This window comes from Mesocricetus auratus, unplaced genomic scaffold, assembly GCF_017639785.1.
Source record: "Mesocricetus auratus isolate SY011 unplaced genomic scaffold, BCM_Maur_2.0 Super-Scaffold_100007, whole genome shotgun sequence".
In the NCBI taxonomy this organism is placed as follows: Eukaryota; Metazoa; Chordata; class Mammalia; order Rodentia; family Cricetidae; genus Mesocricetus; species Mesocricetus auratus.
Window position 1 is genome coordinate 70368649 of NW_024429191.1, and position 15029 is coordinate 70383677.

General features: G+C 38.0%; 1 long non-coding RNA gene across 1 annotated transcript in view; it reads left to right on the plus strand.

The window, feature by feature from the left end:
* LOC110341954 overlaps window positions 1-15029 on the plus strand; it is a 107383-nt gene that overhangs the window by 81578 nt on the left and 10776 nt on the right. The window contains exon 3 of the long non-coding RNA XR_005878074.1: window positions 2148-2276. This is a non-coding gene — a long non-coding RNA (uncharacterized LOC110341954). The remainder of the gene's footprint in view (window positions 1-2147; window positions 2277-15029) is intronic.

Here is a 15029-nt window from a genome sequence, read left to right on the forward strand (position 1 = left end):
GAAGGTAGAGAGGAAGAGAAAGACAGAGAAAAGCTGGGATATTTGCACTGGCATTTTCAAACTCTGTGGATCATGGAAACACATATCTGTTTCTCAACTCCATTAAATGTCTCTTCTTAAATACTGTGAAACTTCTTCAAACTCAACTTATGAGGAACTATTTTGTTATTGCCAGGTAAGAGGTAATGAAAGAACTATTTTAGAGGGAATGTTAAAAATCTAACAAACAACACATGTCTGAAGAACAGGGCCAATTGAATCAACTAAGCAAGGACCACAGAAGCTCACAGAGGCTGAAGTCTCAATCACAGAGCCTGCATGGGTCTGTGCTAGGTTCTCTACAAATATGTTGCGGGGAGGCTAACATGGGACTGATCTGGACCCCCCCAAATGTGAGTGTCAGTGAGAAGGCCTGGGCAACCTATGGGGCCTTGAGCAGTGGATCAGTGTCTATCCCTGGAATACAAACAGTCATTGTGTGCCCATAGCACAAAGAGAGATGCTCTCTCTCAGCCTAGACTCTTAGGGGAATGCCTGGACCCTACCTGGAGTGAAATGACAGACTATAGATATCCCCTATGTGGAAGGAATTAGCAATAGGGTGGGAGGCTGGGGGGGAAGGGGAGTACGGGAGGAGGGGAGGGAGAGGGAACTGGAATTGACATGTAAAACAAGCTATTTTAAATTAAAATAAAAAATGATATAAAAAATATGTTGTGATTGTTCAGATTGGGATTTCTGTGAGACTCCCTATAGTTGGAGTGGTGGTATCTCTAACTCTTGCTTGATCTTAGGTTCCCTTTCCTCCTAATGGGTTGCCTAGTCTGACCTTGATATGAGGATTTGTGCCTAGTCTTACTGAATGTTTTGTTAAGTTAGGTTGATAGCTCTGGGAGGACTGCTCTTTTCTGAAGGAAAACAAAGGTGCACTAGATTTGGTAGAAAGGGAACATGAGAGCACCACTGGGAAGAGTGGAGAGAGGGGAAGATGCAGTCTGAATGTATTGTTTGTATAAAGGAAGAAAAAAAGAAGAAAGAAGGAAGAATAAGGAGGAAGAGGAGGATGAGTAGGAGGAGGAGGGAGAGGGAGGAGGAAGAGGAAGATGAGGAAGAGGAGAAGAGGGGGAGGAGGAATAATAATAATACATGCCTGCCTTACCAAATACCTATTGTCCCACCAACCACCACCTTTTTGTTTTTTGCGACAGTGTCTCTATGTATCTTTGGCTGTCCTGACACTCTCTCTGTAGACCAGCCTGGCCTTGAACCCAGAGATCTACCTTCCTCAGCCTCCAGAGTTCTGGGATTAAATGTGTGCACCACCACTGCCCAGCCTTACATTGCCCTTTAATCAGAACAATGAAGGATATTGGTCTCTCCACAGAAGTGGAAACTATGTCCACATGGCTCAAAGGGTTTGGGGGCTTAATAAGGTAGAAAATCAGACTTTTACAATTGAAGATTCCATCTATAAGTAATATTCCCTGCAGTCTTAATGTAGGTTGATATGCTGGAATCTTTACAAGCAACTTTCACAGGAGCTATCAATCAAGTCAACTTTCCTGTTTGGTACACTTGAGGTTTGAGGTCACTAACCCTTTATTATGTATCCTATAATATGTACAATTATATTATGTGTTGTCTAAAACTAATGAATATTATCTTAAAACTTTTTAAATTAAAAATAAAAATGTAGTCACACAGTAAGTGACCTCTCAATGTAGTGTCATCATACATCAGCAAAAACAAATGTGATGACTTCCTATTTAAGTTGTGATAGTATTGCCGTAGAGATGGAGGGCAAACAGACTGAAAATTCTAGAGGAGGAAGTTCCTTCAGATTGTATTTCCTCTAATCTCTGCTACACATCCACCTAGCACCTTAGAAGAATTGGATTTTAAGGATGAAATACCAAAATAATTATTCTCCTCCTAACAGTACTTGTTAGAATGATAAATGGACATAGCGAAGGAAACCTTGTCTTCCTGAAATAGCCCCAAGACAGGTCCAAGGTGACTTGAAAATAAGTGAAAACTTGGACAATTTACATTCTAAATCAGAAAGGTATATGTGAATATCAGAAAGTGGGAATCCCTGTGCTAAGTGAGGTTCTGTCTACAATGTCATTTCCTTTCTTCAAATTAAGGGAGAAAAGAAGAAGGAGAGGGAGAAGGAATCTACAACAGATTGAGTTTGTATGAGGCTTCAGGAATTTAAACATAAAATGCCATTGTCGGTGCTTTCTAAGGCTGTGCAGCTACAATGAAGCTGAAAGGTGAGTGCAAATATGGCATTTACAGGATGGTGCACTTGATGAATGAGGGACTGACACTACCAAACAGGCATTCTTATTCAAAGCTCCATTATGGTTTTTCCTACATTATCATTTTAAATCCAGTGCAAGAACTCATATCACGAGTGTCCAAAGTCCAGTGCTCATAGAGCACAACAAGGCATTTTTCTCTAGAAAGTATTCAATATGGTTAACTTAATGTTATTAAATTGTTTCAGTAAAAGTTAAAATATACACTGTAAAATTATTATTCACATTTGCCTTTCCTGACACAAATGTAAGAGCAGCTCAGAGACCTGACTAAAAGATTTTTTTGCTCCTACCTGGTACAATGTTTTTTTTTTTAATTAATATTTTTTTTATTTTCCATTTTAAATTTAGATAAGAAACAAGGTTGCTTCACAAGTCAGTACGAGGTCCCTCTCCCTTTCCCTCCCCTCCTCCCGTGCGCTCCCCCCACCCCCCCCGTTATCCCCTCATTCCCCCAGGGAGGGTGAGGCCCTCCATGGGGGTGTCCATAGTCTGTCATTTCATATAGGGCAGGGCCTAGACCCTTCCCCAAGAGTTCAGGGTGAGAGTGCACCTCACATTGTTCTATGGGAGTCCAGAGACCGTGTGTATACTTGGGATGGGTACTGATCTGCTGTCCAAGGCTCAATAGATTACCTAGGCCTCCTCACAAACACCCAGATTCAGGGGGTCTTGATCAGTCCCATGCTGGATTCCCAGGCTGATGCCTGGGATTCAAGAGTTAACCTTTGTCTGGTCAGCTGTTTCTGGGGGTTCAACCAGCCCAGTCTTAATCCCTTTGATCATCAGTCCTCCCTCTCTGATACTGGCTTTCTTGAGTTCAGCTCAGTACTTAACCACCCAGTAAATGAAGTTTCTGTTTCCCAGACTCTCTGGCAATAGGATTGTAGGCTGGCACTCCCCAGATCTATGTCTAAAATCCATATATGAGAGAGTACATGCCATGTTTCTCTTTTTGTGACTGGGTTACCTCACTCAGGATGGTTTCTTCTAGTGTCATCCATTTGCCTGCGAATCTCATGATTCCATTATTTTTTTCTGCTGAATAGTACTCCATTGTGTAGATGTACCACATTTTCTCTATCCATTCTTCGGGTGAGGGACATCTAGGTTGCTTCCAAGTTCTGGCTATTACAAATAGAGCTGCTATGAACATAGTGGAACAGACATCTTTGTTATATGAATGGGCATCTTTTGGATATATGCCTAAGAGTGGAGTTGCTGGGTCTTGTGGTAGGTTTATTCCCATTTTTCTGAGGAATCTCCATACTGCTTTCCAAAGTGGCTGAACCAGTTGGCACTCCCACCAGCAATGGAGGAGTGTCCCCCTTTCACCACATCCTCTCCAGCATAAATTGTCATTGGTGTTTTTGATTTTAGCCATTCTGACAGGAGTGAGATGGTATCTCAGAGTTGCTTTGATTTGCATTTCCCGGATGGCTAAGGATGTTGAGCACTTTCTCAAGTGCCTCTCAGCCATTTTAGACTCCTCTATTGAAAACTCTCTATTTAGTTCTGCAGCCCACTTCTTAATTGGGTCCTTTGCTGTTTTGGAGACTTGCTTCTTGAGTTCTTTGTAAATTTTGGAGATCAACCCTCTGTCAGATGTGGGATTAGTGAATATTTTTTCCCATTCTGTGGGCTGCCTTTTTGTCTTGCCGACTGTGTCCTTTGCCTTACAGAAGCTTCTCAGTTTCAGTAGGTCCCATTTATTAATTGTTGATCTCACTGTCTGTGCTACTGGTGTTATGTTCAGGAAGCTCTCTCCTGTACCAATTCGTTCAAGGGTACCACCCACTTTCTCTTCTAAGAGGTTCAGTGTGGCTGGATTTATGTTGAGGTCTTTGATCCATTTGGACTTAAGTTTTGTGCATGGCGATAAACATGGATCGATCCGCATTTTTCTACATGCCAGTCTCCAATTATGCCAGCACCATTTGTTGAAGATGCTTTCTTTATTCCATTGTATATTTTTAGCTTCTTTGTCAAAGATCAGATGTTTGTACGTGTGTGGGTTAATACCCGGATTTTCAATTCGATTCCATTGGTCTGCCTGTCTATTTTTGTGCCAATACCAAGCTGTTTTCAGGACTATAGCTCTATAATAGAGCTTGAGGTCAGGGAAAGTGATGCCTCCGGACGTTGCCTTGTTGAACAGGGTTGTTTTGGCTATCCTGGGTCTTTTGTTTTTCCATACAAAATTGATTATTGTTCTTTCAAGGTCTGTGAAGAATTGTGCTGCGATTTTAATGGGGATAGCATTGAATCTGTAGATTGCTTTTGGCAGGATTGCCATTTTTACTACATTGATCCTACCTATCCAAGAGCATGGGAGATCTTTCCATTTTCTGAGGGCTTCTTTAATTTCTTTCTTTAAAGATTCAAAGTTCTTATGATACAGGTCTTTCACTTGTTTGGTTAGTGTTACCCCAAGGTATTTTATGTTGTTTGTGGCAATTGTAAAGGGTGATGTTTCTCTGATTTCTCTTTCAGCCCTTTTATCATCTGTATATAGTAGGGCTACTGACTTTCTTGAGTTGATCTTGTACCCTGCCACTTTGCTGAAGGTGTTAATCAGCTGTAAGACTTCCCTGGTAGAGTTCTTTGGGTCATTGATGTAAACTATCATATCGTCTGCAAACAGTGAAAGTTTGACTTCTTCCTTCCCAATTTGTATCCCCTTGATCCCCCTTTGTTGTCGTATGGCTATAGTTAGAACTTCAAGTACCATGTTGAAAAGGTATGGAGAGAGTGGACAGCCTTGTTTTGTTCCTGATTTTAGAGGAATTGCGTTGAGTTTCTGTCCATTTAGTTTGATGTTGGCTGTTGGTTTACTGTATATGGCTTTTATTATGTTTAAGTATGTCCCTGTTATCCCAGATCTCTCCAAGACCTTTATCATGAAGGGGTGTTGGATTTTGTCAAAGGCTTTTTCAGCATCTAGTGAGATGATCATGTGATTTTTGTTTTTCAGCTTGTTTATATGGTGGATTACGTTGATGGATTTTCGTATGTTGAACCATCCCTGCATCCCTGGGATGAAACCTACTTGATCGTGGTGAATGATTGTTTTGATGTGTTCTTGGATCCGATTTGCCAGTATTTTATTGAGTATTTTTGCATCAATGTTCATGAGGGATATTGGTCTGAAGTTCTCTTTCTTGGTTGTATCTTTGTGTGGCTTGGGGATCAAGGTTATTGAAGCATCATAGAAAGAGTTTGGCAAAGACCCTTCTGCTTCTATTGTGTGGAACACTTTGAGAAGAATTGGTATAAGCTGTTCTTTGAATTTGTGGTAGAATTCTGCACTGAGGCCATCTGGACCTGGACTTTTTTTGGTTGGGAGACTTTTGATGACTACTTCTATTTCCATAGGGGTTATAGGTCTATTTAAATTGCTTATCTGTTCTTGATTTAGTTTTGGCAAATGATAGCTGTCCAGGAAGTCATCCATTTCCTTTAAATTTTCGAATTTTGTGGAGTACAGGTTTTCAAAGTATGACCTCATGATTCTCTGGATTTCCTCAGAGTCTGTTGTTATGTCCCCCTTTTCATTTCTGATTTTGTTAATTTGCGTGTTCACTCTCTGCTGTATGGTAAGTTTGGACAAAGGTTTGTCTATCTTGTTGATTTTCTCAAAGAACCAACTCTTCGTTGCATTGATTCTTTGTATTGTTTTCCTGGTTTCTACTTTGTTGATTTCAGCCCTCAATTTGATTATTTCCTGGCGTCTACTCCTCCTGGGGGAGTTTGCTTCTTTGTGTTCTAGAGCTTTTAGCTGTGATGTTAATTCTCTGGTATAACTGTTTTCCTGTTTCTTCATGTGAGCACTTAGTGCTATGAACTTCCCCCGTAGCACTGCTTTCAAAGTGTCCCATAGGCTTGGGTATGTTGTGTCTTCATTCTCATTGAATTCGAGGAAGTCTTTAATTTCTTTTTTTATTTCCTCTTTGACCCAGGGATGGTGCAGTTGAGCATTATTCAATTTCCATGAGTTTGTAGGTTTTCTGCAATTTGTGTTGTTGTTGAATTCTAATTTTAAGGCATGGTGGTCTGATAAGATGCATGGAGTTATTCCAATTTTTTTGTAGCTGCTGAGGTTTGATATGTTGCCAAGTATGTGGTCGATTTTTGAGAAGGTTCCATGTGGTGGTGAGAAGAAGGTATATTCTTTTTTATGTGGATGAAATGTTCTATAGATATCTGTTAATCCCAGTTGGGTCATTACTTCTATTAGACCCTTTGCTTCTTTGTTGAGTTTCTGTCTGGTATTCTTGTCTAGTGGTGAGAGTGGTGTGTTGAAATCTCCCACTATAACTGTGTGGGGCTTTAGATGAGATTTAAGTTCTAATAATGTTTCTTTAACGAATGCGGATGCCTTTGTATTGGGGGCATAGATGTTCAGGATAGATACTTCATCTTGGTGTGTTTCACCTGTGATGAGTATGTAATGACCTCCTTCATCTCTTTTGATTGATTTTATTTTAAAGTCTAGTTTGTTAGATATTAGGATTGCTACCCCTGCTTGTTTCTTGGGTCCATTTGATTGAAAAATTTTTTCCCAACCTTTAACTCTCAAGTAATGTCTGTCTTTGAGGGTGAGGTGTGTTCCTTGTATGCAGCAGAAGGAAGGGTTCTGTCTTCGAATCCATTCTGCTAGTCTGTGTCTTTTTATGGGTGAGTTAAGGCCGTTAATATTGAGGGATATTAATGACCATTGATTGCTCATCCTTCTTCGATTTGCGATGGTTGTTGTTGGTGGAATTATGGGTGGAATTTCACCCCTTTGTTCTTTTGGCTGTTGGTAGAGAGGGATTCTCTAATGCTTATGTTTTTCTGGTTGTAGTTAGCTTCCTTGGGTTGGAGTTTTCCTTCCAAAATTTTCTGTAGGGCTGGGTTAGTGGACACATATTGGTTGAATCTAGTTTTGTCATGGAATATCTTGTTTTCTCCGTCTATAGTGATTGAGAGCTTTGCCGGGTATAGTAGTCTGGGCTGGCATCCATGGTCCCTTAGTGTAGGTAGAATATCTATCCAGGACCTTCTGGCTTTCAGAGTTTCCATGGAGAAATCAGGTGTAATTCTGATAGGTCTGCCTTTATATGTTACTTGACCTTTTTCCTTAGCTGCTCTTAATATTCTTTCTTTATTCTGTATGTTTGGGGTCTTGATTATTATGTGGCGAGGGGATTTTTTTTGTGGTCCACTCTATTTGGTGTTCTGTAGGCTTCTTGTACCTTCATTGGCATGTCTTTCTGAAGGTTGGGAAAGTTTTCTTCTATGATTTTGTTGAATATGCCTTCTGCCCCTTTGAGGTGGATTTCTTCTCCTTCTTCTATACCTATTATTCTTAGGTTTGGTCTTTTCATGGTGTCCCATAATTCCTGGATGTTTTGTGTTAAGGATTTGTTGGATTTAAGGTTTTCTTTGGTTGATAAATCCATTTCTCCTAATGTATCTTCAACACTTGAGATTCTCTCTTCCATCTCTTCTATTCTGTTGGTAATGCTTGTATTGGTAGTGCCTGACTGTTTGTCCAGCTTTTCTATTTTCTGCCTTTCTTCAGATTGTGTTTTTTTTAGTGACTCTATTTAAGTTTTCAACCCTTGCAGCGTTTGCATTGCTTCTTGCAATTTTCTGTTTATCTGTTCGTCCGTTTGTTGCCTTTTATGAATTTTTTGGTTTGTTCTTTCTTCCATTTCTTGCATTTTTTGGTTTGCTTTTTGTTCCATTTCTTGGATTTTGTGCTTTGTTTCTTCGTCCATTTCCTGCCTTTTTTGGTTTGTTTCTTCCTCCATTTTTTTCATTTTTTGCTTTGTTTTTTCTACCATTTCTTGCATTTTTTGCTTTGTTTCTTCTTCCATTTCCTGCCTTATTTGGTATGTTTCTTCTTCTAATTCTTGCATTTTTTGCTTTGCTTTTTCTTCCATTTCTTGCATTTTTTGCTTCATTTCTTCTTCCATTTCGTGCCTTTTTTGGTTTGTTTTTTCTTCCAATTCTTGCATTTTTTGGTTTGTTTTTTCTTCCATTTCTTGCATTTTTTGGTTTGTTTTTTCTTCCATTTCTTTGAGGGATTTTCCAATATCCTCTTTTAGGGCCTCTATCATTTTCATGAAAGTGCTTTTAAGGTCGTTCTCTTCTGCTTCCTTCGCGTTGGAATATTGGGGTCTTGCTGGTGTGGAGTCTCTAGAATCTGGCGGTGTCGTATTTGTTTTTCTGTTGCTGACTGTGTTTTTGTATTGTCTCTTTCCCATCTCTTCTTCTAGTGGGTGCAGAAAGAGCCCCTTCCTGGTCTGGGGACCAGAGTTCCCTTTTGGTGGGTGCTAGTAAGCCCAGTAATCTGGTGGTTCTTCTATGCCTTGTCCAAATGCTGGTCTGTGGGTGGAGAAGAAGAACAGGAATCTGGGGCGCTTAGCCTCCTACCTGGTCCCCTGGACCCTATGCTGGGTCCTGTTGTACCTGATCTGGAACTGCTACTCCCCTGGTCTCCCTGGCTCCTGTAGTTTCCTGGTCTCTTTGGTGGGAGAGAAGATCTGGAGTCTGGGGTGCTTGGCTCCCGCTGGGATTGGGAGCTCTGTGCAGTTCCCAGGCGATCTGCAGGCTCTGGAACACAGGCCGGGAAGCTGGCCTGTTTACCTGATGATGCCAGAGGGACAGCTACTTCCCTGTGCTCCCAGCCTTCCCTGGTACATTGTTTTAGCAATCAATATGATTGGGTATTTAAATGAGAGAGTAGGGCTTAAACTTCAGGGATTTTCATGAACTTTAAGTACAGAATGATGTTATATTTAAAAACAACAACAACAACAAAACCAAAATGACTTCACAGAAGACTCATAATTTAGAAAATTTAATCCAAGCAAACCTGTGATCAGGGAAATGGCATTTTTGCATTGAGATTATTATTTAAGGTTTTACTGTCTCTAATACTTGCACTTGGATATAGGCAATAAAGAACAGTTTTTCATTCTGTTTTGTCCTGTATTTTGAAGCCATATGGAAATCTAATATTTTATGTTACACATACACACAAGTACAAATTTTCCGTGTGTACTCATGTACATGTTCAAAACTGTTTGATTGAAAAAATATGAAAATATTCCTGGCAGTGGTGTCACACATCTTTAATCTCAGCACTCTGAAAGCAGAGGCAGGTGGATCTGTGTGAGTCTGCAGAACTAATTCCAGGACAGCAAGGCTACACAGTGAAACCCTGTCTTGAAAAAAAATTAATTGATGTTAATCCATACAGGAGATAATGTTCCTCAGAAACTTAGATTGACAAATTAAAAAGACAGTGCCAGTTATAGAAGACCTCTCCTACATTTATTGTTCTGAAGTATCCATCCAACAGTCTATTTGATACCTATGATACAGGCTATTTCTTTTTTTTTTTTTCTTTTTACGAGACATGGTTTCTCCGTATTGTTTTGGAGGCTGTCAGTCCAGCCCAGATACAGGCTATTTCTATTGATCTCGCTTAGTAACTATAACTTGATTGTATAACCTTGCTGCTGAAGGCACATCATATTTTGGTCACTGGATTTGAAGAAATGAAATTGTGTATAACCAAAAAGCTTTCTCCTTGCTGGTGAGTTTTCATAACTCCAATAGGCGCTAAGCAGACTGCGAGGGGAAAAGGTCATCAACCTGCTTACCCAGCTTTTCTCTGTCAGAGCTACAATAACAACCGCCATGGTAATATTCGCCCAAGAGTACAATAATGGTACAAATGTTATCATGGTAACCAACCATTGTCTAATTTTGTTTAAGTATCCTCCACAGGAAGAAACATGGGCTTTGTACTATAAATTTTGCCAAGAACTCACAGTACAGAGGCTCAGAAGTCCCTGGTCACCTTACTCTTATTCCTTTGCTAAGTGGTTATAAATGCAGATACTATCAGACTGCTCTTTAAATTCTTGTATCTCTCTATATAGATTATTTTAACTCCTTGACTTCATCATATAAGCTTTTCTTTGCAGTGAATGATGAATAATATAGAAACTCGCACTGATCAAAATGCAGAGAAATAGTGTAAATTCAGTGCTTAACCATAAATGGAACATTTATAGCATACCTACTCCCAAGATTCATGAACCATTGTGTAGGAAGGTGCAGAAAGATCACAAGAGCTAGAGGTTTGGGAGGACTAAACGGTGTATCCAGACATGACAGGAATGTTGCACTCATGAACTAAAAGAGGCAGTGGTTGCCTACACAGGACATGCACAAGATCAAACTAGCCAGCATTCCAGATTGTGGGGAATACAAGTTCTTGTACTTTTACACCTAGTTGAGAAGAATTTGCCAGTAAATGTATTCTGGTGTAAAGGAGATTCAGTTTTCATTATGGATGTGACACCTTGTAAGCCACTACATTACAGTAGTTGTATCAACTCCATTGAGTATATAAACAGAACAAGTTGGAATCAGTGGGATAAATAAAATAAATAAAATAAAATGACATGAGATTAAGATGAACTCAGAAAGGATGTGTCCCTGCAAAGAGTAGAAGGAGGAGTGGGGTACAAATATAATCAGAATATATTGCATGCATATTTGAAATTCACAAAAATAATAAAAATGTTATATTATCGAAAGAGCCAAAATCACATTCTTACTATTTTGATATTTAAACTAGTGGGGGAAATTCTGATGGGATTAAGTCAGTCTTTGCATGTTAAATGCAATGGGTTTAATTCAACAGATTTTCATTACTAAAAGATACTATTCAGCATCATGGCAGTAGTTTTATCATTCTTTTAAAGTAAGCATGCAAACATTTCAGGCAGTTTAATCATTCTATGAACCAGCGTTGGTTTCTACATATGAATATATTTAAATTCTAAAGATCCAAGCAAGGTAATATCTTTTAAATTTCTGCAGTATATTAAAGTTCATTTCATGCTCACAGGCACTACCATTTCTCTAGTTTTTACATTTTGAATTCTTCTCACTACGTCCTTTAATTTTTCTCTCAAATGCGAATGATTGCTTCACATTCTTTTGGTTTCCTGGATTGAATGTGCTGTGAAAGAGGGTGACTCTATAAACAAGAACTTATCTTGTGTCCTATATTAACTTGAGATGAAGTCTCTTAATTTTAAATTTGTAATTTATCCTCTTTTCTAAAGTGTGTTTTTCTCCTTGATTGTAAAGTCAGAAACAAACTATGAGTGAAATAATAGTATTTTTATCTTTAACACCATGCCATCTGTTCAGATCAGCCCAATAATATCTTCTTTATTTTTTGTTTAACTTTTCAACATGACTTTTATAAATAAAAATCCATTGGTTTTGTTACAATGATGCTAAGTCATTTGGAGCTTTGAACTGTTCAATTCAAATGCATTTATTTTTATTGTATGTATAGTTACTTTTTATTAATTTTTTTGTTTTTGAAATGGCACAACTAATCACAACATTCTCAAATTAGCATTTAAACAATTAAGGTTTAAAAAATTGACAATTCTGTAGCACAAATATATAATATAAACTAAAGCTCCCATTTCTTCACAGTTTCCAAACTGGTCCATTCCTCAACAGTAGCCATGGTGATAGATTTTTATCTTCATTCAGACATCCATATTTACACATTTAGTAGTACACACACAATGATACACATGTACACCGATTGCCATATATTTTATGCATACTTACATGAACATTTTTCAGTAAACTAACTTTATTATATGACAATATATCATATTTCTCTTTCTGATTTTCTTTTCTGTGGTACAGGAGGTTGAAGCATAAAAACAGGACCCAAGTCTTTATCATGTCTCTACTAAGTTATGTTCTCAGCTATAACCACTATTTATTTTAGTAAATGTCTCAACCATGGTCTTTTATTGATGAATTACTATAATCGAGATACCATAATTTACTCAAAATTTCATGATCAAGTTGTTAGCACTTTTTAATTTAAAAAAGGAACCACTAAGTTATTCTTGGGTCAGGAATGACAGGATTAGCAGAAATCTGAGAATGGGAGAAGAACTTAAGGGCCCTGAATTACCCCAGCACTCTGAAAATTTTTCAATGGCCAGTTGGTGATGAATAAGATAAACAAAGGACCCGCAGAAGCACAGATACTCAGGTTTTAAGTATCTAAAAGCAGATGAAACAAGAGAAAGAAAATACACAGGTGTTTAGAACATTACAGACTACAAGACCGAAGATGATATATAGATGGAACAGAAAACATGCAAATTGTTCTCCATGAGCCTTGTTAGACTGGGTTGGCTGACCTGCAAACAGGAAACATCAAAATTGCATCTTTACTAGTATGATAAGTATGGCAAGTCCATCATAAGCTTTATATTATCACGATCTTTTTCCAATAAGCAACTGCTTTGACACCCTTCTACTGTCCTCTGTGAATCAAAAAAAATAGATAATAAAGGTGGCTGACATTCCAAATACAAACACTAGTTAATATATCCTCTGCTGTAGATGACACACAGGGACTGGGATTCAACTAAAGCATGAGAAAAATTCAAAGGAGTGCACAGCCAAAAATTAAATTTATAGAACCATATTCAATAATGGTATACATTAAATTAATAGCTATGATTCACATTTGAAAGGATCTATCATATGATCTAGTAACATAGCCAATATCAGGTTAAATCAAGAGGAATTCAAAGCATTTCCACTAATATTAGAAACAAGAGAAGTTATCTACTCTCTCCATACCTATGCAACATAGTATTTGAAGTCTTAGCTTGAAAAATAATACAACTGAAGGAAATCAAAGGAATAAAAATAGGAAAGAAAAAAGTAAGGTCTCTTTATTGACAGATTATATGATAGTTTTCAAAAGTAATACTAAAAATTCTACCTGGGAAAACTAGATCTTATAAACACTTTCAACATACTAGTAACATATAAAGTTAACTCACAAACAGCAGTAGCCATTCTATATACAAATGACAAATGGACTATGAAAGAAGTCATGAAAATAATACTTTTCAAAAAATCCTCAAATAATATAAATTATTCTAGAATATGTCTTAATTGGATGTCTATTTCTATGAAGAAGCACAATGAAATTAATAAGGAAAACATTTACTTGGGGATGACTTACAATTTCAGAGATTTAGCCCATTATTGCCATGGTGGGAAACATAGTATTATGTAAACAGACATGGTACTGAAGAGGGAGACTTATCTATCTGTAGACAGCAAAGGAGAGACTACCACACTGGGTATAGCTTTAGCATATTTGAGACCACAAAGCCCATCTTCACGTTGACACACTTCCTCCAACAAGGCCACAATTAGTCCAACAAGGTCACACTTCCTAATAGTGCCATTCCCTATGGGACAAACATTCGAACACCTAAATCTATGGTGTTTCATAATTACACCATAGGGTAACTCTAATCAAGAAGATGAAAGACTTACATGATAAAAACATTAAGACACTGAAGAAACAAATTGAAGAATATATCAAAAAGTAGAAAGATCGCTCATGTTCATGACTAACTTATCAAAAGAAATCTACAAATACAATGCAATCTATCATAGGCTATGGGAGTTGCAGCAGGTGACAACTAATGTTTATATGTCAATCAACCAGAGGAATAATTTTCTGTTGTAGGAGAGTCCCATTTGGGCAGGGCCCACGGGACCACTAACTGGGGAAACTATCTCTCCTGTCTGTAATTTCATGTGTGCAAAAGCAACTATGGTATCTCCCCAATACCTGCATTGTAGTGTGTACTCTCATGTGATTATATGTAATCTCATGATAGCATCTCAAACTTATGGGTAAATATATTCATGGATGGTTAGGAAGATGCTTCATAACTACACCTATTGTCCCATGAGGACTTTGAGCCACTTCAAAGTCTGCTTTGTTCCTTTTACTCAGACTAACACAAGAAAATAACAATTTCTTCTTGGTCTAACACAAATGCACACAATTAGCTCATTTTTACCTCAGATCATGTTCAAACAGGACTAAAGTTTATGTAAATTGATCATAAGTTTAAAACTTTACAGTTATCTACAAGGTTAGAGTCGCAGTATCTAACTAAGGTTATTAATATCAAGCAGCTTAAAAATTATGCCAATTTTTCACTTTCCAAGTCTGACTGATAAAAGAGCTCTGTGTTGAAGCTTGTCTCACTGGGTACTGTGTTCCCACATTCTGGTCACATTCTTACTCCAGAAAATTTGAAACTTTGTATTGCCATTGTAAGGGAATCTGCCCTTAGTGTTCACCCAAAGGACTGTGCTTTTGACCAATGCAATGTGACTCTTGCAAATTTTTTTATTATTGCTTCAAGCCTCCTGTAAATAAATGTATTTAAGCTAGGTGAACATAAAAGCTAGGGAGAATTGGAACAAAGGAGAACTAGAAGCTACAGAGATAGATTAGAGCCAACAGAAGAAGAAAGAACATGACTCAAATAGCACATGTATGAGTTATTCCATAATGCATGTATTTAGAAATGTTCTAAATTCTCCTCACTATGCTGTAGCCACTGATACAAACCCTGTAGGTAATCTCATGATCTGGACTCACAAGCTACTGGTACCAATCCCCATAAATATTCAAATCCCATTCTTCACCAAGCTTGAAAGGACAATTTTCAGCTTTGTATGGAAAGACAGAAAAACACAGAATAGCTAAGCCTTTCCGGAATAATAAACAAATTGCTGGTGGTCTCACAATCCCTAATTTCAAATTGC